The sequence below is a fragment of the Megalobrama amblycephala genome, linkage group LG14 (genome assembly GCF_018812025.1).
Source record: "Megalobrama amblycephala isolate DHTTF-2021 linkage group LG14, ASM1881202v1, whole genome shotgun sequence".
Taxonomy (NCBI): Eukaryota; Metazoa; Chordata; class Actinopteri; order Cypriniformes; family Xenocyprididae; genus Megalobrama; species Megalobrama amblycephala.
This window is the reverse complement of record NC_063057.1, coordinates 46,894,830-46,917,304: the sequence shown is the minus strand read 5'-3', so window position 1 is coordinate 46,917,304 and position 22,475 is coordinate 46,894,830. Positions and strand designations below refer to the sequence as shown.

The 22,475-nt window shown below is 36.6% G+C and overlaps 1 pseudogene; it reads left to right on the top strand.

Moving 5' to 3' along the window:
• Positions 1 to 171: 171 nt before the first annotated feature.
• LOC125244522 lies at positions 172 to 18,936 on the top strand (annotated as a pseudogene).
• Positions 18,937 to 22,475: the final 3,539 nt, after the last annotated feature.

The window sequence follows — 22,475 nt, the reverse complement described above, 5'->3', positions numbered from 1 at the left end:
GGGGCACAAGGAAATTCTGGGGGGCAATGCCCCCCCTAGCCCCCCCTAGACCCGGCCCTGTTGTTAACCAAATTTCACATTCATAACTGCAAATTTACCAATAAGAAAACAAATTTTATGATTTTGTTGACTATGTATATATTTTCTATCTATGTTTTGAACTTTTATATTTACTTCCCCCTGGCACTCTGTTTTATTTTTTGTAATTTGTGCTTTTCTTTATCTTCTTCTTTTCCTTTTTGATATTGTTTCTTGACACACTGTATGTTATTGTTCTTTGAATTAAAAAAAAACCCAGAAAGCTCACCAAACATACATTTATCAAATACTTCAGCATAAATCCGCTAAATCCCAGCCTCAGTTCATTCAGAAATACTGGTTCGGTGGCAGAATCCTCTAAACGTCACTTCCCTTTGCCAGCAAAAGCCTCTAACACAACCAATCAGAAGACGCGAATCGAATCATATGATTTCAAGATGAACCACGGCGTGCATGAGGGCCGGCTTTCAGTCGTCAAGCTGCAAGTGTTTATACTGTTTAAAGATATTTTTAACTAAACAAGATGGAGTTTAAGATAGAATATGATGAAATGGATGAACATGTGTTAGTTTCAGTCACTGGCAAAAGAAAACGTAGTTCTGCGCGTTCTCTGGCTAAAGAAAAACGTTACAGTGGCAATGAGAAGATTTCGCGAATAGCGTGTAAACACAACAGCGTGTCGTGTGCTGCTGTGACTCTGACAGAAACGGACATTACCTACATCAAAGACCAGCTCTATTCCACCCACGACAAAGTGAAACAAGACGCAATCCTTCTGTCTCACTTGGACATCATGCAGTGCAAGCGGAGGAGACCGAGTGCTGTAGAAGCCGACAAGAGGAGACAGAGAGAAATGACTGTGAAGTATGCCGTCTTAAAGGAAGACCAAACCAAAGTTCCCGTCTGCCAAGCTTCATTCCTCAGCATTTTCTGTAAGTAAGATTTTTTTTATCTTATAACAATTTTCTTTTAGTTTTGCATGGTTTTTATATAAATTACATTTTCACAATCAGTGTTATTTCTGCAGAATAATATCAGATTGATCAAATTCATTTGGTACCTCTGAAAGGAACTGTATTCTGCTTCGTTCAAACTGAGCTGAAGTTCTTTTTGTGTGGTTAAAAACACACAGTTTCCAAAAGATTATTGGAGTTTATGGCTTTACAAGATGATGAATATAATGTGGAAACATCACAAAGGCAAAACAAAAACATATTATGACATTGGTAAGGATGAAATTAATAGTTTTATCAATCCCAATTGAAAAATAGTATCCTGTTTTAAAGGGTTAGTTCACCCAAAAATTTAAATAATGTCATTAATTACTCACCCTCATGTTGTTCCACACCTGTGTAAGGCCTTCAATCATCTTCAGAACACAAATTAAGATATTTTTGATGAAATCCGATGGCTCAGTGAGGCCTCTATAGACAACAATGCCATTGAAAATCTCAAGATCCATAAAGGTACTAAAAACATATTTAAAACAGTTCATGTGAGTTCAGTGGTTGTACCTTAATATTATAAAGCGACGAGAATACTTTTTGCGCACCAAAAAACAAAATAAAGACTTTTCGACAATATTGTGATGGGCCGATTTCAAAAAACTGCTTTGGAGCTTTACAAATCGAATCAGTGATTTGGATCAAACGGCTAAACTACTCGATTCGTAAAGCTCCGAAGCAGTGTTTTGAAATCGGCCCATCACTATATATTGTTGAAAAGTTTTGTTTTTTTGGTGCACAAAAAGTATTCTCATCACTTTATAATATTAAGGTAGAACCACTGTAGTCACATAAACAAATTTAAATGTATTTAGTAACTTTTATGGATCTTGAGAGGTTCAATGGCATTGTTGATTATAGAGGCCTCACTGAGCCATCGGATTATCAAAAATATCTTAATTTGTGTTCTGAAGATGAACGAAGGTCTTACGGGTGTGGAACAACATGAGGGTTGGGTAATTAATGACATTATTTTAATTTTTGGGGGGACTAACCCTTTAAGTAGCTGTTGACCTATGTCCAAAAAGACTGTCATCAGAACAAAGCTCAAAAGGTGCACTGTTGTTATGAATGGTATGTAGTTAATTGCATGTACTTTGAGCATTTACTTCTACATGATGTCCAGTAAACTATGAGAAAACATTTAGTTTGGTGTTGATAAAGGGTGTCTGAGCCTTACTGATGAAGCTGAAAAACACTGGCTATCTACAAAATAATCACACACAAAAAAAGGATGACACAGAAAACTCACACCAGGCTAGCTTATATACTTTTTATTAGGCCACAGATATATTTGTAGAAGTTTGTTTCAGGCATTATTGTCAACACTGCTGTACTGTAGCCATGACAATGAAGTTGGTTACTAATCAAATTATTCAATACATTTTAAAGTCTTAAAAATAATACAAAAGAGCTAAACAGTAAAAAGTTGTATTAGCCTAGGCTAGCATAGGTTATTTGCTTATGTTTGCTTTGCTGTGTCCTTACCTATTTATGTGAATGCCTGTAATCAATCAGGCAAAGTAACTCGGATGATTTAATATATTACACCAACAATGCATTGTTTTGAACATGTAAACTGTTGCAGTTTATGCTTAACATTGAAAGTATTTTTTGAAATAATCCATTAAACAAGTTGAGATTTAAGGAGGCTGCACTAATATTTTCGGTTCCATTTGTTTGCACATTGCCTTAAAGGACACGAATTAAGATATTTTTGATGAAATCAGATGGCTAAGTGAGGCCTCCATAGACAGCAATGTCACTGAACCTCTCAAGATCCAGAAAGCTACTAAAGACATATTTAAAACAGGTCATGTGAGTCCAGTGGTTCTACCTTAATATTATGAAGGGCGATGAGAATACTTTGTGCGCCAAAAACAAAAAAAAAAACGAGCCATCAAATTTTAATAAAAAATATCTTAATTTGTGTTCCGAAGATAAACAAAGATCTTGCGGGTGTAGAACGACATGAGGTTGAGTAATTAATGACATTATTAATCTTAAAGGGTTAGTTCACCCAAAAAATTAAAGTAAAGTAGTTATTTTGACAGTTATTACAAGTTTTATTATGACCTTTATAGTGTAGTTCAGTGCGTTTTCAATAGGTGCACAGTATTGGTATTTTTTTTAGCAGTCATAATTTGATGAATATCTGCAATTTAGCCCCAAACTGGCTCCAAAACATTTTAATTAGATGACTTAAAAGAAGAAAAAAAAAGACACGGGCATGATTGATCTTGTCATTTGTTGGTAATATGTGCGTGATTGGTTTGATTCATGTTTAGGAAATTTCACAGCCAGCGGATACATAAATAGATAAATATATTTGATAGATAAAAAAAATAAATATTACATGGATAACAGATACTTTTTTCTAACACAATAGGCTGTTTTTAATCTCAAATATGATTGTGTAGTTCACTCTTTCCCAGTTTATTTCTGACATTTTGAATATTCCTCTTTATTTTCATTTCAGGTGTCAAGAAAGATAGAGTCCAAGGCATTGCAAAGTACTGGTTTGAGAACGGCAAACCACGTCCTGAAAATCGTGGTGGTTCCAGGCAAGAAGAGGACACTGCAAAGGGGGAGCAGGTTTGAATACACACAGTCTTTTTCTTGTAGAGCAAGCCACTATGATTCTCCTGTACACACTACACTGTTGCTGTGCCCGTCAATTTTATGACAAACTAAGTGGACGATACTTTCACCGTCTGCTTTGACAAAATGGAGAACCTGGTCTTTCCAAAGTCTCAAACTGGCCAAATGTATTATTTGTGTCAGTTATATATTTACACTGTGTTCCAAATTATTATGCAAGTGACACATCAATACGATTTCAGTATAATAAACATTCAGATTTTAGTTTTTCTAAGAAAGTGTTTGTTTATTTATCCATGTCTTTTAAGATAACTGGTATCAATCTCAGACAAAATAATTTGCCAGGTCTACTTAGGTAAATGGAAACCCTACTTAGAGATTGTTCCACATTATTAAGCAGTTCTCATGCAATATGGGGAGGAAGAAAGATCTTTCTGAAGATGAAAAGCATGAAATGGTCCAATGTTGTGCAAAAGGCATGAAAACAACTAATATTTTGTGAAACTGAATGGAGATTATTGAACTATCATACGATTTGTGAGTGATTTAGAAAACAGCAGAACTCTGTCAGATAAAGGCTTATTAAGGAAATTTCCTGTCAAAAACATTAATTTTATTAAAAGGGCAGCTATTAAAAAGCCAGTGTTGAGCAGCAAACAGATATTTGAAGCTGCTGGTGTCTCTGGAGTCTCAAGAAGCTCTCCATGCAGGCTGGCAGTTGTGCGTAAAGATGCATTTTAGCCACTCCAAACCTCACAAAGAGAAACATTTACAGTGGGTTTAGAAATAAATTTTCAAACCGTTTTATTGCTGTGGTGTTTTTTTGCAGCATGGGATAGTGCATAGTGCATTGTATTTCAGAAGGCACTATCCTCCTTTTTATACCATAGCTGAAAATGGCCAGCTATGAATTCTACATATCTTGCAAATGTCATTATGACACCCTCAGAGACCCTAAAGGGACCTTCCATCTCACTTCCCAATATTCGAGCCCAAGTCATCACACGCCAGCTCCTTGCTGACGTCGCAGTCTTGTTGGAATGTGGTGGCCATTCAACAACCATCCAGGAATCTATCCATTTAGACCATCTATTGTAGTACGGGATTCGTCAGTGAATAAAACTATTTATTTAAATGAGTCTTTATGTATTTCTAAACCCACTGTAAATGTTTCTCTTTGTGAGGTTTGGTTAGTGGTGGCTGAAATGCATATTTAACTCCCTCGGGTCGGCGATCACACCGGCGATACCACCTCGGTTTTTTCTTACCAGTGTGAAAGAGACTCAAAATACTCCGTCAATGTTGCACATACAACAGGGTTGCCAACTCTCACGCATCTGGCGTGACACTCACGCTTTCAGCATCAATCTCACGCTCTCACGCACGTGCAAGAAATGTCACGCCAAAATCCATTTTTCTCCCCTCTCAATCTCTTACTTTCTGTTGATGACTAGACCACATTGTATTAATGACAGAAGTATTACCACATTGTATTAATGACAGATTAGGCTGAAGCTCCTGCCACTGGAAGAAGCGGTCGCCGCCCATTTGTGGCCGCGCACCCATCAAAGCCGCGCAGAACGTCTTCAGCACTCCCGGATCGTGCACACTCCGCCGCTGGCCAGGCTGCTTCTGCTTTACACACCATGGCCGTTATTTTCTTGAGAAAAGGAGTTTTCTCATAGCGTTTGCAACGCAATACTCGTTCCCTTATCTCTCAGGGAACCGAGGTTACGTAAGTAACCGAGTACGTTATATACGTTTTGTTATATAACAACCGATATGACAACTTTAGCACATTTATCAGCTATACATTCATTCAGTGTTTTCCATTAATGACCCTCTGCTGCCGCCACCGTTTCATAATGAACTGAAAATTTAAAACATACTACGTTTGCCAACGAACTAAAATCGAAACTGTGATATGGCTTTGTGCCTTTAACAGCAAAAGACAGTGATTAAGTATATATACAGTCTGTCTGTGCTGCGTGATTTAAAGAGAAGTGAGCGCATTTGCGCACGCGATCAGCTGGTGATCAAAATAAAAGCTCAAAGATATATCTTTTAAAAAGAAATGAGTACAAAAGTATTGTAAAAAAAAAAAAATGTTTGAACCCTTTTTAATGTCCAGGTACAAGTCAATGCTGTTTCTTTGTTCAATTTGCACACTGTACATGGGTTGAAGCTCTTAATTTTGAGTTTCCAGAGTGCACCAGATTGATGCATTTAACCTTAAAATGTACAAAATTTTCTTCCGGGGGGACATGCCCCTGGACCCCCCTAGCGGAAGTACATCCAACAAAGTTTTACAAATGACAGTGTCAAATAATGTACATTTTCTGAACAAGAATACGACAACAAAAGCTCTTTTCATGTCAGTAAAGCTATTAATAGAAAATTTAAATGTCTTTGGACAAATATAGATTTGGGCTAAGCCCCGAATGTTTACAATGTCTGGCTCCGCCCCTGTCAGGTAACAAAACTGACAAAAAATAAAATAAATTATTTCACCCCAATGATACTAAGTAAACATGGACTGACATTGATTTTTAAAATTAGGGTTACCAAACATTTTCTCCGCGCACACGCGCAAACTGAAATTTTTACAAAGTCTCACTCCAGCCAAAGTCCCAAAGTTGGCAACCCTGCATACAATTAAGAGCTATACACCATTTTAATCTGTGGAATATCTTCTTTTATTTGTGTACACTCAGAGTAAAAACAAAATGTTGTGCTTTTTGTAAAATTAAGAAAACTAACATGATGCGTGATCTCTCGTCTCCCTCTGAACGAAGTCCAATGTGATAGTTCTCAGAAAATGAACTGTAACTTAGTGAATACTAATGACACAAAAATTAGACTTGTGTCTAAAGAAACGTTGAAATGTCAGGTTTTAAATCGGGGTAAGTCAAATCGAAAACAAATATTCTCTGTTTATATAATCTGTATGAAAAGAGAGCCATGTCAGAAGTCCGTGATTCAGCTCATTATCCACTAATGCGGCACGCCCACGGAGCAAGCGCTACTCTGACGCAAATTCTCAGTCAATACATGCATACATCGTCTCAATCGAGTATTTATTGTCTTGAAAAGTGTTTATCTGGATGTTATAGCGATATCTAGCCTCTGTTAGTTCCTGGAGAGTCACATGGTTGTTTTTCTTTAGATTAATTTGTGGACTAAAGGTGTACAGAGCGCCCTCCGGCTGCAAGTATGAATTGAAAACACAGTATTCAGCATTCATAGTGATGACAGTAAATACTGAATAAATATTACTCCTCTGTATAGAAAATTGACACAAACATATGAGAATCCATCAATATTTCTCCAAATGTGCATGTTTTTAAGCTAAAAGGCTATATGAAATGCCATAGAGGTAGCATAATTGTTCAGACACTTTGCATCACAGAAATACAATATATTTTAACATATATAATAGAATACCATTATTTTAAATTGTAATAATATTTCATAATATTGCTGTTTTTTCTGTATGTTTGATATACACCATGATGAGCTTGAGACATGATCACAGAGGGTTTTTTCACAGCCTACCTGACTGAAAGAGCTCATTATTTATGCAGGTCATTACAACTCATGCGATTCATTTGTCTTCTCAGGTGTAATTGACCCATTATTCATGATGATTCACGCTTCCACGCATACTGTGCTTCTTGACAAAAAGTGTCTTACAAAATTTAAATCTCTATATTGTTTTACATGAATGAGTAGGCAGCATAATTTTTTACATCATTTTGAAGCAAAAACTCTAGTCTACAACCTCCAATACCTAGAAGTCTTGTGAACACAGATTTAATATATATATTTTTTGGCTTTATTTCAGTGACTTAACGTTTTTTTTTTCTTTTTTTCAATAACCACGCATAAACTTTGTAGCCTAGTTTGTGCTGAATACAGTGTAATGACACTTTTTCCATTAATATGTTTATGAACAACTGAAAAAAGCACAAATGTCAGGGCATGTCAAAACTTCTCCAGGGCCCCAAAATCCTCAGACCCCAGAGAGTTAAGCACAACTGCCAGCCTGAATGGAGACCAGGAGCTTCAAATACCTGTTTGCTGCTCAACACTGGCTTCTTTTTTTTTTTTTTTATAGCTGTCCTTTTATTACAATTAAATTTTTATTTTTTTTTTACAAACTTTCATTAATAAGCCTTTATCTGACCTGAGTTCTGCTGTGTTCTAAATCTCTCACAAATCTTATGATAATTCAATAATCTCCATTAAGTTTTCACACAGTATTAATTGTTTTCATGCCTTTTGCACAACACTGCACCATTTCATGCTTTTCATCTTCAGAAAGATCTTTATTCTTCATTATTATTATTCCACATATTGCATGAGAACGGTGACTTGCTTAATAATGTGGAACAACCTTTCCCAAACTATTTTCTGCAAGCATATTTTAAGGTACATTTAGATGTCTTTCCAAAAAAGGACACTTGAAGACTAAAAGGACACCTAATAACCAAATGATACAAGGAGTCCATGTAACTCAAATTTATGCACACTTTCAAAATACAGTGTCACTGCCTGGATCAAAAGGAATCTTTGATCTCCCATAGTAGAAAGCGCTGTGCCATCCACTGCACTGTGCACGAATGAACATCTCCCTGTTGACTGATGTATGCCACCAACCACCGCTGTATTGTCTGTTCGAATGAGAACATGATGGTTTCTTACCAATGGCAAGAGATCCTGCAGGCTAAGTGAAAAATAAAAAAGTGCACTCATCCATGAACTGAACACTGGTCTGCTGTCACAGTGGGCTACCTTTCGTCTGACCACTCTACTTATACTGATTTCCTGTTCAAACATGCTCAGGTTAAGCCATGGCTTAGGCCCGTCAAGGCATGTGGGTGTTGCTACAATGCGCGCTGTCCCTGATTTCCACGCTCTCCACGGGATGCGGCACTATAACCAAAGCTGCAAGTGGCCTCGTGTGTTGGGGATAAACAGTTTAGGACCCTTGAAACCAGATATGTTGAATAAAGACCTGGAGTCAAAGTTTTAAAAAAATAAATTGAAGAAAAACTTAATGAAGAATAGTTTGCAGTTTCATCAGCAGAAGCCAGCTTCAAGTCTCAGAAGGAGTTCGTAGGCCGCTCTGCATACATACACATTTCCACAACAATTATACTCTAACAGAGTCAACTAACTACGTCATTACTTCAGGTTGGATGATTCTGATTGGCTAAGAAAAATAGACAAGATTAGAAATTTTCCACACGTGGACAGAAAGTAAGAAGCATATCTCCCTTCGTCACGGTGATGACGAGGGGGACCCTAGATTTAGGTACCGGATGTCCTTTTGGGGTCATGATGTGGCGTCTGCTGGTCTCAAGCAGAATGCCAGTTGTCCAGTACAAAGGGACCTGCACAAAACACTTAGCGCACATACACAATTCACAGCTTCTTCAAGGCTGAAGTTGATCTGAGATCTGCTCTGAGCAGGAAACTTTCCCAAAACATACTGATAACATGTTCTTTTCTCTCAGTGAGAGGTACAGAGGAAAATGGATGCTTTAACATACATTGAAGAAGTCATTCAAATATTTTAACAGAAATATAAATGTTGATTAATAACTTAAAAGATATATATTGAAGCGGCAGTGGATTCCAGAATCCACCCCTTCATGTGCAACAGACCCAGACAGCAAACAGAGGCTGCAGCAGCCATTAGACCCAGTAACCTCTGAAATATTTTCAGAGGAACGGCTCTCCCTTGTGCAAAAAAGGTCAGGACATTGAGACTAGTTTGAATTCTCTTTTGACAAATGCACGACCATCAAGCATGAGTCCAAGATCTTTCATAAGAAAATGATGGACTGACAGGGCTCTAGGCTGCATTCATGCACTTTGTGAAAGTACGAGGGGCCAAAGGTTGTCCAAACAACAGGACTTTCAAGTGATAAGCGAAACCTTCAAATGCAAACCTCAGAAAGAGCCTGTGATGAGAGGCAATCTGGATGTGAAAGTAGGCAAGTCCACTGCCATGAAATAGGGCTCTGATATTGGGGTATGTTTGTTTTTGTGTTTATTACAAGTCTTTGCATTGGTAAAACTTTTGAACGTTTCTCTCTAATTGCTGCAACTCAAACACTCTCTCTTGGAAGGCGGTCCTTCTCTGTCCATGGACATCATTCTCTTGCACTGGGCAAGTCCTGCTTCCTGGTCCGCTGGGTGCCTGGACTGGTGGGGAACTTACTTCTTGCCCTAACAGGACTTCTTGTTAGGTCTCTGTTCCCGGCCCACGTGGGAAGGAAGTCGGTCATCATTTTAGACTGTTTTTGCACCATCCAACAATATTGTCTTGAGAACGCCCCTACGACATCACCAAAGAGGCCTTTGGGGTTCACTGGGCATTGAGCAGCTGTGATTTATCGGAGTCACACATTTCTGTGCGCATGAGCCACAGATGCTGCTCTAGCATTATCCATGATGCACCAGACTCCTTGGGTGATCTTCTTTGCTGCACACAGGGCGAGATCCGCTGCTAAAGAAATGACTCCGGGTCTGGGCCTTCCTGTTCCAGGGACTTCAGGAGTTCTAGTCTGAAACACCTGCAGGATCGCCGTTGAATGTTGGCAATAAGGGTAGGCGGACTAATGGAAGGTCTGGCTCCGATTGCCTCATCCATGGCAGCATACCACTTCCAAGATGCTGTTGTGAGCCTCACCATCCTTAGTGCTCAATCCTGTAATTGGTGGACATTCATATCCCATCAGTATAGGAGACCAGGGGCTCTGGTGGGTGATGAGAACATGAGAACTGTGCCGGCATTATCTCATAAGTAGATAATCCCTGAGGGAGCTGTTTGTGGCATCTCTGCTCTCAGCAGGAGAGGGAGGTGTTGAGCACAATAGCGAGCCTTGCACAGAGAATATTGATAAGCAGGTACTCAAAGGAGTGGCAGTCAGTTCCTTCTAGCTCCTGCTTCGGTGTGGGTGCGGCCCAAGCACCGTTCGTTGTGCGAATCCAGGAACTCGTATCGGCCCATCGGACATGCAGCATCCTTGGATTTGCTGTTGCACTGCTCAGGTGAAAAATAAGTACACTTCCTATAATATACTTAAAGTGCTCTATTTTCGCACACTAATTTTGTACTTGATATACTAAAAATTCTTCTTTAGTACTTAAGATAATCTTAAGAACATCTAAATGTACTCAACTGTGCTATTATTGAGACACCATGAAATATTGAAATAAAATGTACTTTTAATATACTATATCTCTGTATTTAAAAAATATATTTAGTTACCACTTGTAGTACACTATGGGTTCAAATGTACTATAAGTGGTATCTAAATACATTTTTTAAATACAGAGATACGATATTAAAAGCACATTTTAGTTCATATTTCATGCTGTCTCAAAATAGCACAGTTGAGTACACTTACTTAAGAGTACACTTAATTATCTTTAGAAGTACTAAAGAAGAATTTTTAGTATATTAAGTACAAAATTTAGTGCGCGAAAATAGAGCACTTTAAGTACTTTATAGAGATGTACTTTTTTCACCTGGGTGTACACATACAATACACAAACGTTTTTTTTAATGATTTTTTTTTCTCTGGTGTGCATACATGTATGAATTATATGGACTCCTTATCATTTGGTTATTTGTTTTTTTTTTTTTTTTTTTTTTTTTTTTTTTTTTTTGAGAGATACCTGAATTTACCTAGGAAAAAAGCTTGCAGAAAATAGTTTTGTGAGAATCAATCTTCAATCTCATGGTTCAATTTGTTGAATATATGTTGAAGCATGTGATTAATCGTGATTTAATAATTTTTAATCTATTGACAGCCCTAACACAAATATAAATAATATACAAAATGTGCAGTTATTTCAGCACTTTGATTCTTGATTTCTGATCACTTTTTGCAGAGCTTTTGTAGAGCAAAACCTTAAAGGCCAAGTAACAGCCACATTTGTGTGTCGTGTCAGGAAGGAAATTTGGCATAAAACCTGTGCCAAATCAAAATGAATCGAATTTTTCATAAATCAACATTTATGAAAAAAAGGGAAAATCCTAAACAGAAATATAGGAGTGTGTGAATGTGTCCAAGCACTGTTAGTGCTGGTTTGTATCAGGAAGGGCATTCAGCGTAAAATTTGTGCCAAATCAAAATGTGTGTGTGAAGCGGACCCTGCAAATGAGCAGGAATAACACTAGGAAGATGGATGAATTTTGTTACTGCTAATGCAACAGTTAATGACTATTTAAATTGTGTAATTAAAATGACTGACTTTGTATTCTGTTTGAACATTTCTGTAGGATCTCAAATGTCCAAAGACAGAGGAGAGCACTGAGGATGGTGAACTCACAGAAGTATCCTGGAAGTGGTATGATGCCATGGATGAGGATATTGGAGGCAGACCGTCATTTAGTCCACCTTCCCTTATTGCCTCATCTGATACAGATGTTGCTTTGACCACATCAGCCTCAGTGAGCCCAGAGCCAGAGAGAACTGAGACAAAAAGAAAAAACTTTGAGGACCTAATCCTGGAGAGATGGAGGAAAGGGAGGCTGAGAGAGAGCGAGAAGCAACAGAGAGGGAGGAGAGACGATGGCGGGAAATGGAGGAGAGGGAGGAACGTAGAGAAAGAGAAAGACAAGAGCGAGAGGAAAAACGGGAACGAGAAGCCAGAGAAAGAGAAGAAAGAAGACATCAAGAAGCAATCGAGAGAGAGGAAAGGAGAGAGAGAGAGGCCAAGGAAAGAGAAGAACGATTTCTTCACCTTCTTGAGATTATTGCAAAAAAATAAAATATTTCTTTAATAAAATTTATTTTGATGTAAATGTGTGATTGATTTAAGAATGGTTTCCATTATCTGTAAACAAGCATCCATTCTGCAAAATGCTTATCTTTTGTAGTGAATACATATATTTTATAGTTCACATATAATTATAAATATATTTTAGAACAGACATTTTATTTATAGGAATTCATTGTAAATTATAGACATTTCACATTTTCCAGTCTTTTCTTGAGAGTTTGATATAATAACATTAATTTAAATATTTTTAAAATTATGGATATTGTCTGAACATTATTGTTGAAAGACACCAAACACTTAAAAATATAAAACATGTTTATTATTTTGCTTTATCTGACGACTAGAAAGCAAGAAACAAAGAGTTCAGCACTGAGATCAGCTTCCTCATCAAAAGCTGCAGCTGCAGGTATTGGCACAGCTGTGTTCAGGTGACCGATAAAATGATGTGAGGGTCACAGTCTGTTAATGTGTATTAGAGATGTGTGAATCAGCTCTAACATCACCCGAATCTGCAGTTAAATACAAATCATCCACCCACCCACACCCATGATTTTCTCTGAATTGGATATCTGCACCCGATTGTCACATTACAATTATTCAAATTCTCAGTGTTAAGCGAGATGATATGGTAACATATTACACTGAAGTAGGCTGCTTTAACATGAACATTTATTTAATGCAAAGGTTATTTTTTGGTTATTCTTTAATAGCCTAAACCAGGGGGTGGCAACCTATGTCAGGGTTTCTGTGGGGTCAAAAATTTTCAAATACCTTAAAATGTAAATACCTTAAAATTCGCTTAAAAGTATTGTGTTTTAGGTCTTCAGTAACTATAAACATACTTAGGCTTTTATTTATGGCACTTTTTAAGCCATGACAAACACACACACGCATGGAAAGCAAGTAATTTCTCCAACAAAAAAGAGCAATTTGAAAGAACCAGTACAATTATTGAAATGTATCATGTCTCATGTAATCGTTCAATCAGTGTTTCAGCCATGCATAAACAGCTTGTAAACAATGTGTCGGGTAACATACCTCAGAGAATCATTCATTGACCATAAACTCTAGAGAACATTTTGCAAATAAATAAAATAAAAATAATAACTATATTACATATTCATTATATTTTATACCATTAACATTTTTTATCATAATGTTAGCATTATAAAAACTGCCTTAAATCCATTATATACAAATCAGTTATTAATTACCCTTTAATAATCATTTATCAGCTGTGTAGTTTACAACATTAGATTCTTGTCCTTGAGAAAAAATAACAACATCAAAATGAATAGATACTGAATTGAAAGCTCATGAATCCAATCATGAAATGTGTGTCTCCTCCACACACTGAGTCTCAATCTCAATACATATTTTATTAAACTTTTGTTTTATAGGATTAAATTCTCTTATAATTTTCTTATATTTAATACTACATATTCTCACTTGATTCTTTATTCAGTCCATTGAGTCCAGAATATGCTTGAAAGCACAAATAAAATAAAGGTAAAACTACAACCAGTCTGTCTTCAGAAACTCCACCCTCTTACAAAACCTACCAGGAAGTGACGAGTCATTATTTCTAGCTTTCATTTTTGCTGAAAGCTAAAACGAGTCAGTGTTGTGAAGAACAGAGGAGGACAAATTATATTCAGGATTTTTGTATATTTCTGAATTAACCTCAGATTAGATTTTGATTGTAAGTGGTTATTTACTTTTCAAACCAAAGTTCAGAAAGTGAAAGTAAATTGTAGATCACTGGATCTTTTACAAGACGAGGAAATGGATTCAAAATCTGTCGGAAGAGCTTTCTTGTCCTGTTTGCTGTGAAATCTTCAAGGTTCCTGTTCTTCTGTCCTGCAGTCACAGTATTTGTAAAGAGTGTCTACAACAGTTCTGGAAAACTAAGGATTCTCAGGAGTGTCCTGTCTGCAGGAGAAGATCCTCAAGACAAGAACCTCCAATTAATTCTAGCTTTAAAAAACTTGTGTGATTCATTGATAAAGGAGGGAAATGAGGAGATCTGCGGCTTCACACAGTGAGAAACTCAAACTCTTCTGTCTGGAGGACAAACAGCCTGTGTGTTTAGTGTGCAGAGACTCAGAGAAACACGCCAATCACACATTCAGACCCATCAGTGAAGTGCTTTCATCTTACAAGGTAAAACAAATGTCTCTCACTTCAAATGATAAACATAGGAACAGTATTATTTATATTATATATATATGACCAGAATTTATTTTTGCTCAGACTAAATCTCCATGACTTCCCAGACAGCATGGTGACAATTGATACAATGTTGAGTTTTGATCCAAACTATCATTTTGGTTGAAATTAACATTACAATGTTTAAAGTGTGTTGGAGCAGCATTAAAATTTTGATGAAAGTTGACAGCACACTTGGGTGAAGTTACATTCAACTAACAGTGATTTTTAGTTGATGACCACAAGATCATGCAAGCATGTATCTCTGCAGAACACTAGTGGGTGTTTCCCAATTAGTGGGGCGTTTACAAACTACAATAAAAATACAACGGAAATGTCTAAATAAAATAATGTTGAGATCTGATGTAAGATGGGCAATCCAGCTGGGGATCGTGACACATAGTGTAATGTTGATTTAACATTACCATTTCTTCATTTTTGATCATTTCAGTGTTGATTCGACAGCAATGATGTAGAATCAATCACAGTGTAACGATGATTTAATGTCATTACCATTGATTTGTTGAAATCTCACCATTGTTTCAACATTAATTGTGGGTGCAAAATTGATATTAAACCAGCATCACTTTGTAACATTAATTAAATATAATTAAGCACTGACGCATCAACACTGACTCAACATTGTTTCAATGATTCACATGATATCTGGGATACTACTGATATTCTGCACTGAGCTTCAACCCCTCCGATGTTCACATCTTGAATGTAACAGCATTGGCACAAAACATGTTTGGTTTTAAATCAGTAAAAATGTCACAAGTTACTAAATAATATAACAACAAAAGCATCCAAACATACAATGTTTAAACCTCTTAGCTACATAAGTTTCACAGATTTTCATCTTAACCTGTAGGAGGAATTTAATACAGCAATGACATCCTTACAAACCAAGCTCAAACATGGAGAACAAATGAAAGAGAAGTTATGATGGAATGAATTGAACACATCGAGGTGAGGATATATAGAGTTAAATACTCCACATTCACACACACAGAGTTTATTAATGACATTAGTGGAGTGTGTTTTAATACAGAGCTGACTGAAGTGAATGTGATTTGATTTCAGTCTCAAGCTGAGCAAACAGAGTGTCAGATTAAAGAAGAGTTTGAGAAGCTTCATCAGTTTCTCAGAGATGAAGAAGCAGCTACAATCACTGCACTGAGGGAGGAAGAGGAGCAGAAGAAGCAGAAGATGAAGGAGAAGCTGGAGGAGATGAACAGACACATCTCATCTCTTTCACACACAATCAAAGACATGGAGGAGATGATGAAAGCCAATGACGTCTCGTTTCTAAAGGTGACAAATGAATCTGGCTTCATTCTTTGAGCTTAAAACTACTTGTCAATGTTGTATAGAGAGACTCACTGACAATAATATTGTTTGATGAGATATTAAAATGTTTTCAAACTCTTATATTTTCCAGAACTTTACCGTCACAATGGAAAGGTGAGTGAGCTGCTCGTATCTCTTCTCTCAGAGGATCTGAACTCAAATTCACTGCAGTTCTGACTCCTGAATGTTCCTCCAGAGTCCAGATCTCACAGCCGGATCCAGAGAAGAGTTCTGGAGCTTTGATTCATGTGTCACATTACCTGGGTAACCTGTCGTTCAGAGTCTGGAAGAAGATGATGGAAACTGTCCAACACAGTGAGTCTCAGCAGATTTGACACCAGTGCAAAAGATAGTTCAGATATAAACTAAAACATTTGATAGAAATATAATCACTTGAATTTCTAAGTAAATCTGAATTGTATTTCAGAAAATCATCAGATCATACAGTGAACTCCATAAAAAGTCTATTCCTCGTGGTCTATGCTTACGTATTAGGATACAATAGTGTTTATTAAATACTGATATTAAACCTGAAGCATCAATCCATTCTGTCAGTAACTGAGAGACCATTGTTATGATTTCATTGATCCCTTTCAAGAAAGTCTTTATATGTGATTTACATTTCTAATGCCATCATATTTCATCCTCTAATCTGATGTTATTCTCTCTGCAGCTCCGTTGACTCTAGATCCAAACACAGCACATCCTTGTCTCACACTCTCTACTGATCTGACCAGTGTGTCGTACAGTGATGAACGTAAAAACTGTCCTGATAATCCAGAGAGGATTAACTTTTATCCATGTGTCCTGAGTTCTGAGGGCTTTAACTCAGGAACACACTGCTGGGATGTGGAGGTTGGTGACAATACACTCTGGATTCTTGGAATAACCACAGCATCAAACCAAAGGAAGGGAGAATTTTTCTTTAAGTCTAATGTCTGGTATGTGCTGTACATGAACAGCAAATACAGCTCACAATCCCCAGAGCAACACTTGACTGTCTTTACTGTTAAAGAGAAGCTTCAGCGTGTGAGAGTTCAGCTGGACTATGACGGAGGAACAGTGTCATTCTCTAATTCTGTGACCAAAAACTGTCTGCGCACATTCAGGACATCCTTCACTGAGACTGTCTTTCCATTCTTATATAATCACTGCACAACTTCCCCTCTGAGGATTTTACCAGTTAAAGTGTTTGTAACAGCAGAAAATCACAGTTAAATATGAGTGAGTGAAGCTGCAGCAGTTGCTCCAGAGATTAGGCTTGTTTGACTTCATGCAGCGCTGCGCAGAGAGATCACGGCTGACTTGAAGCAGTGCATGCTGGTTAAAAATTTTGTCTGACCTGAGACAGCGCCGACGGCATGTGACTGTGACGTATGGCATCAAAGTACTGGATTCACCGCATGACAGCGATGTTCGTGTTTATTCTCACACCTTCAGTTCCACTAATGCTCATAAATCTGTATTTTTATTTCACTTCGGTTGTGATAAAGTATGTAAACGTAACACGAGCATCACTACGGGAAGCAAAAAAGTGTCCGACTTCACGTCTGTTTCTGCTTCAAGTCAGCCACCAATCGGTCTGCACATCACTGCATGAATTCGAACAAGCATATTGTGTTATTATTGGGAGATGAGAGGGTCTGTATCTCTTACCATTGGAAAAGCGTAACGGTTAACTTTGGATCATGTGAGGCACCTCAGCCTATCATGTGGCAGTGACATCAGTGTCCGTCGTTCAAAGTTTTATGACAGTCGGTTACAGCTCATGTTAATCAGTTTCTTGTGGATTAGTGCGTTGATCTTGTGAATAAATGTTTATATTTGGTGTTTTATCACTAGCAAATGAACAGTAGGATTGAATTGTTTGTGGAATGTGCTTTAATGTAGGAAAAAAGGCGCGAATATCTCTATTATCTGCAAATCACTAGTCACTGCAGTTTACTTTCATTCATTAAAAAGCATTATATCATCATCATTAGGCACACAGTAGTCTGAAACGTGTCTAGTGTATCTGTCTGATTTTCGGGGCGAGGACATGATCGGCTAGGAATGTATTTTTAAATCCACATTGAATTTCGCTTCATTGATCATGTGATATTTACTTAAAATACAATCGCAAGTGTCTTAACTGAGAGAGTAAATGCAATTAAGTAAAGTAACATTTAAATGATCGTTTTGCTACAATTTTTGCTTGACCATGTTAAACATATCTAATCATTTCTGTAATACATTTTCATTTTAATTTTGCAACTTATAAAATATTAAAATATCTGTTTAAATTTTATGGTTATGAAATGGCAAATGTAAATTCAATTAGGCGAATTGAAAAATTTAGATGTGACCAATCACTAGAAAATGTTGAGTTGGAGTGGTCTGAATTTATTTTACAGTGTATAATTATGTAATATTGAAGGGGTTGTATTCTGAATCCACTGCAGCTTCAATATCTTTTGAGTGCCGCACACATGTTGGCCTGTCAGACAGAATTTTCTTTTATATCATAATATTTTGGTTGAATTACATAAAAAAGTGAGTGCCCATAGCTACAATAAACTTTAAGTTGATGAAAGTAATGTGATGCACTTACTGCATCAAATGCGGCCGTTCTAATGACAGACAAACACTTGTCAAAAAAAAAAATAATGAACGAAGGTCTTACGGGTGTGGAACGGCATGAGGGTAAGTAATAAATTACAGAATTTTCATTTTTGGGTGAACTAACCATTAACCATAATTTAGTCACACTAATTAAAAAATTAGTCACAATATTGACAGTAAATAAATTCATGTTTTGGAAAACTAGGCTATATCACTCATTTTTGAGGGGCGGGCCACTGTTAAAATAGGCTTGTTTGAGATGCGCCTAGCCTCTCCTGAAGTTCAGCCGAGAGTAGGCGGCTGCAGTTAGGGGAGGAGTGAAAAAAGTGCAGGCAAGACGAACAGTTCTCTGTTCTCGTAGTGGATCAGAACCTACGAGATCAAAGGCGGATATCGCGGGATTCACACTCATGCGCCGTGTTGCTGATAAACTGGATGTAATTTAAGTTCTGTTGCTTTTATATGAAAATAAACATAATGAACAATACACCCAAAGTACTTGTTATTTATTTCCATTCGAAAGATGTGTGTATCAATCATTTTTACTTTAATTATAGACATGTTTTTATATATTTTTTTTATAAATGACAACGTTCGCATAACCCATAGAGAGATCACTGTGTCAGAGAGTTTGGGAATATTCACACATTATTTTTACACATAAAAACATGATATTAGAGTTTTAAAATCAAACATTTTAAATCAGATCAATACATCACGGTTGTTTAAACCAATAAGCTTTAAGCTGTGTCGTCAGCAAGTCGTTTCCCATCGTGCTTTTGGTCAGCGCAGTCGGTGGAGAGCAACTGCGCTCGACTGCAGAATCCGACACGTCCGCCTCTTTTTTTTTTTTTTTTTTTTTTTTCCCTTTTATTAATGCTCAATAACATAAGAACATTGTCAAGGAATTACATACAAATATACAAAAAAAAAAAAAAAAAAAAAAAAAAAAAAAGGCAAGATAAAATGACATAAGAATGCATACACTATCATTATTGATACAATAACATACAGACATTGACATGTAAGGAAAGCTTTTAAATACATGTATTTTCTTTAAACATTTCTTCATAATATTTTATAAATTTTTGAGATTTTTTGTTATTTATGTAATGAAGAGATTTGAGAAGTGATATTAATTCAGTTTTAAAATGGGGATAGGATGGAATATTATTTGCAAACTTTTGTTTATGAATAAAGAATTTACCATATAAAATAAAGAAATTAACAATGTACTCAAGGGGTCTGTTTTTGTCATCAATATAATAAAAAATAATGTCTTTTAGACTGAAAGAATAAGTAACATTGATAGAATTGAAGATATAGGAGCCAAGGTCGGACCAAAACTGTTTGGATACAGGGCAATCATAAAAAAGATGTGCAAATGTCTCCTCTGCTAGTTTACAGAAAGAACATGAGCTGTCAATGTCCAGATATTTAGAGATATTAGAGTTAACAGGATATATTTTATGTAAAATTTTGAAATGTATTTCTTTAGCTTTATTGGATATGCAGTATTTCCCTGGTAAAAGCCATGCCTTTTTCCAATCTATATCTTCTATCAAAGATCTCCAATAGAATTTTCCTCTTGGAGAAATTTTTTTCTTGAATTGAAAGATCTGCCGTACATGTCTGTTGGTACATTTCTTGTCCAAGAGATCAATTCCATCCAAGAACAAAGTAGACTGTATTCTGACTATTCTCCTTGGATTATATAGGGAGTGGCTTTTAACAAGATGAATTAACCCAGGTGAGATTGCTTTAATCACTGTGTTAAACTCTTTTGGAGGAACCGGGAAATTGTGGAAAGTCATAAATTGCTCATAAGTAAAAAGGTTACCCGAGTCATCAAATAAAGAGAGGATTCCATTAATATTATTTTGGAACCACCTGGGGAAAAATAGAGATTTATTTCTGATAGTGATATCACTGTTATTCCATATCACTGTTTTGTGAGGTGAAAAACTATGAACATAACACAGTTTCCAAGCAAGGAGACATTGCTGGTGAAATTTGGACAAAGCAATAGGTAGCTTAGAGGGTAAATAATTACAGTTTAAAATAAAGGAGAGGCCACCAATTTTTTCAAATAATTGGTTGGGGATACCAAATCGATCTTGAATTGGCAAGACATCTTTTAAGCCAATTTATTTTGAAGATGTTTATCATGTCTGAAAAATCTAAAAAATCAATACCTCCTTCTGCTCTACTGTTAGAGAGGACCTCTTTTTTTAATTTATGAGACTTCTTTTTCCAAATGAAATCTAAAAAAATCTTATTAACTTCTTTGGCAATTTTGTTCTCAACAAATAAGGATAAAGATGGATATACAAAATGAGAGAGACCTTCTGCTTTTGATAGGAGGACTCTGCCATATAACGACAGGTCCCGCTGAAGCCAGATATTAAGAATATTTTTAGATTTAATTATCTTAGCAGAGAAATTTAGGTGTTGTCTTGCCAAAAGATTTTTAGTAATATAAATACCCAGGTATTTCACTGTGGATTTAACAGGAATATTTTCTATGGTATCATAATACAGGTCTTGGATAGACATGATCTCACATTTTGAGATATTTAGTTTTAAACCAGAAGCGGATGAAAAATAATTAATTATATCTAAAGCCTTTGACACACATTTTTCATCTTTTAAAAATAGCGTGGTGTCGTCTGCTAACTGTGATATCTTAATCTCCCTCCCGAAAGCAAGAATTCCTTTCACTTCTTGATTTTGAACAATGCTCACAGATAACAGCTCAGTAACTAATAAAAATAAAAAAGGAGAAATGGGGCAACCCTGCCGAACACCACGCTGTACATCAAATCTGTGAGAAGTGTCAAAATTAATAATAACAGAACTATTTATTCCTTTATAAAACATAGAAATAGTGGAAATAAAAGAGTCCCCAAAACCAAACAACTTAAGTGATTTTAAAAGAAAATGGTGTTCAATCGCGACACGTCCGCCTCGCACTCGCGAGAGGTTTTTGACACACGTCGGCATGACATCAGAGCAAGGCGGCCCACCCTCGGACACATTTCTAACCGGCATGCATCTCGCGGTGATCACCGGTGATCGGTTCTGCGCAGAATTTGCTCATCTCAAACAAGCCTATTAGCTTAATATATGGTTAGACAGTTCCACGTGTCATTAGGGGTGTTCGATTCCAGGTTTTTTGGAATCGACTCCGACTCCCACTATTGGAGTCGATGGAATCGACTCTTCGACTCCATTTACAGTACATCAAAACGATCATAAATAAGCCGAGATGGCAGTCGCACACTTAATTTATTTTTCCCGACGCGAAGCCTTAAAATCCCCTCATTAAAACAACACACGTTTAGCGAGACTGTCCAAATTAGTCCAATTTAGAGATGATTGATGAGTAGCCTATCAATGTATTTATGTAGCTTACTTTAGAAATAGATAACAGTCAGTGACTTTAGTTTGTAATTAACCTCCGTGTCAGCTTTAGTAGGCGTGATGGTAGCTTATTATTGCAATAAACATAGATTTGATTTTCCATAACCGTGTTCTTATACATAAAAATAATAAAAAACTCACATCAAAACACATTAATAAGTGTACATTATTGTATGCATTTTTTATGTATAGTATTAAATTTAGTATCTTTAACTCGTGTCCACGCACTTTTAAGACAATGATCATGTCCGTTTAGCGCCATCCCCCGACCATTATAATGAGATGAAATCATTAAAGAATCCCTGCTTTCTCATTTATTTAATTCTTACATAATATTCGACCACAGATGTTTTTCGTGACCTTTCTCTCGTATCAGCAATTAGCAACATTGATAGGCTACTCATCAATCATCTCTAAATTGGACTAATTTGGACAGTGTTAATG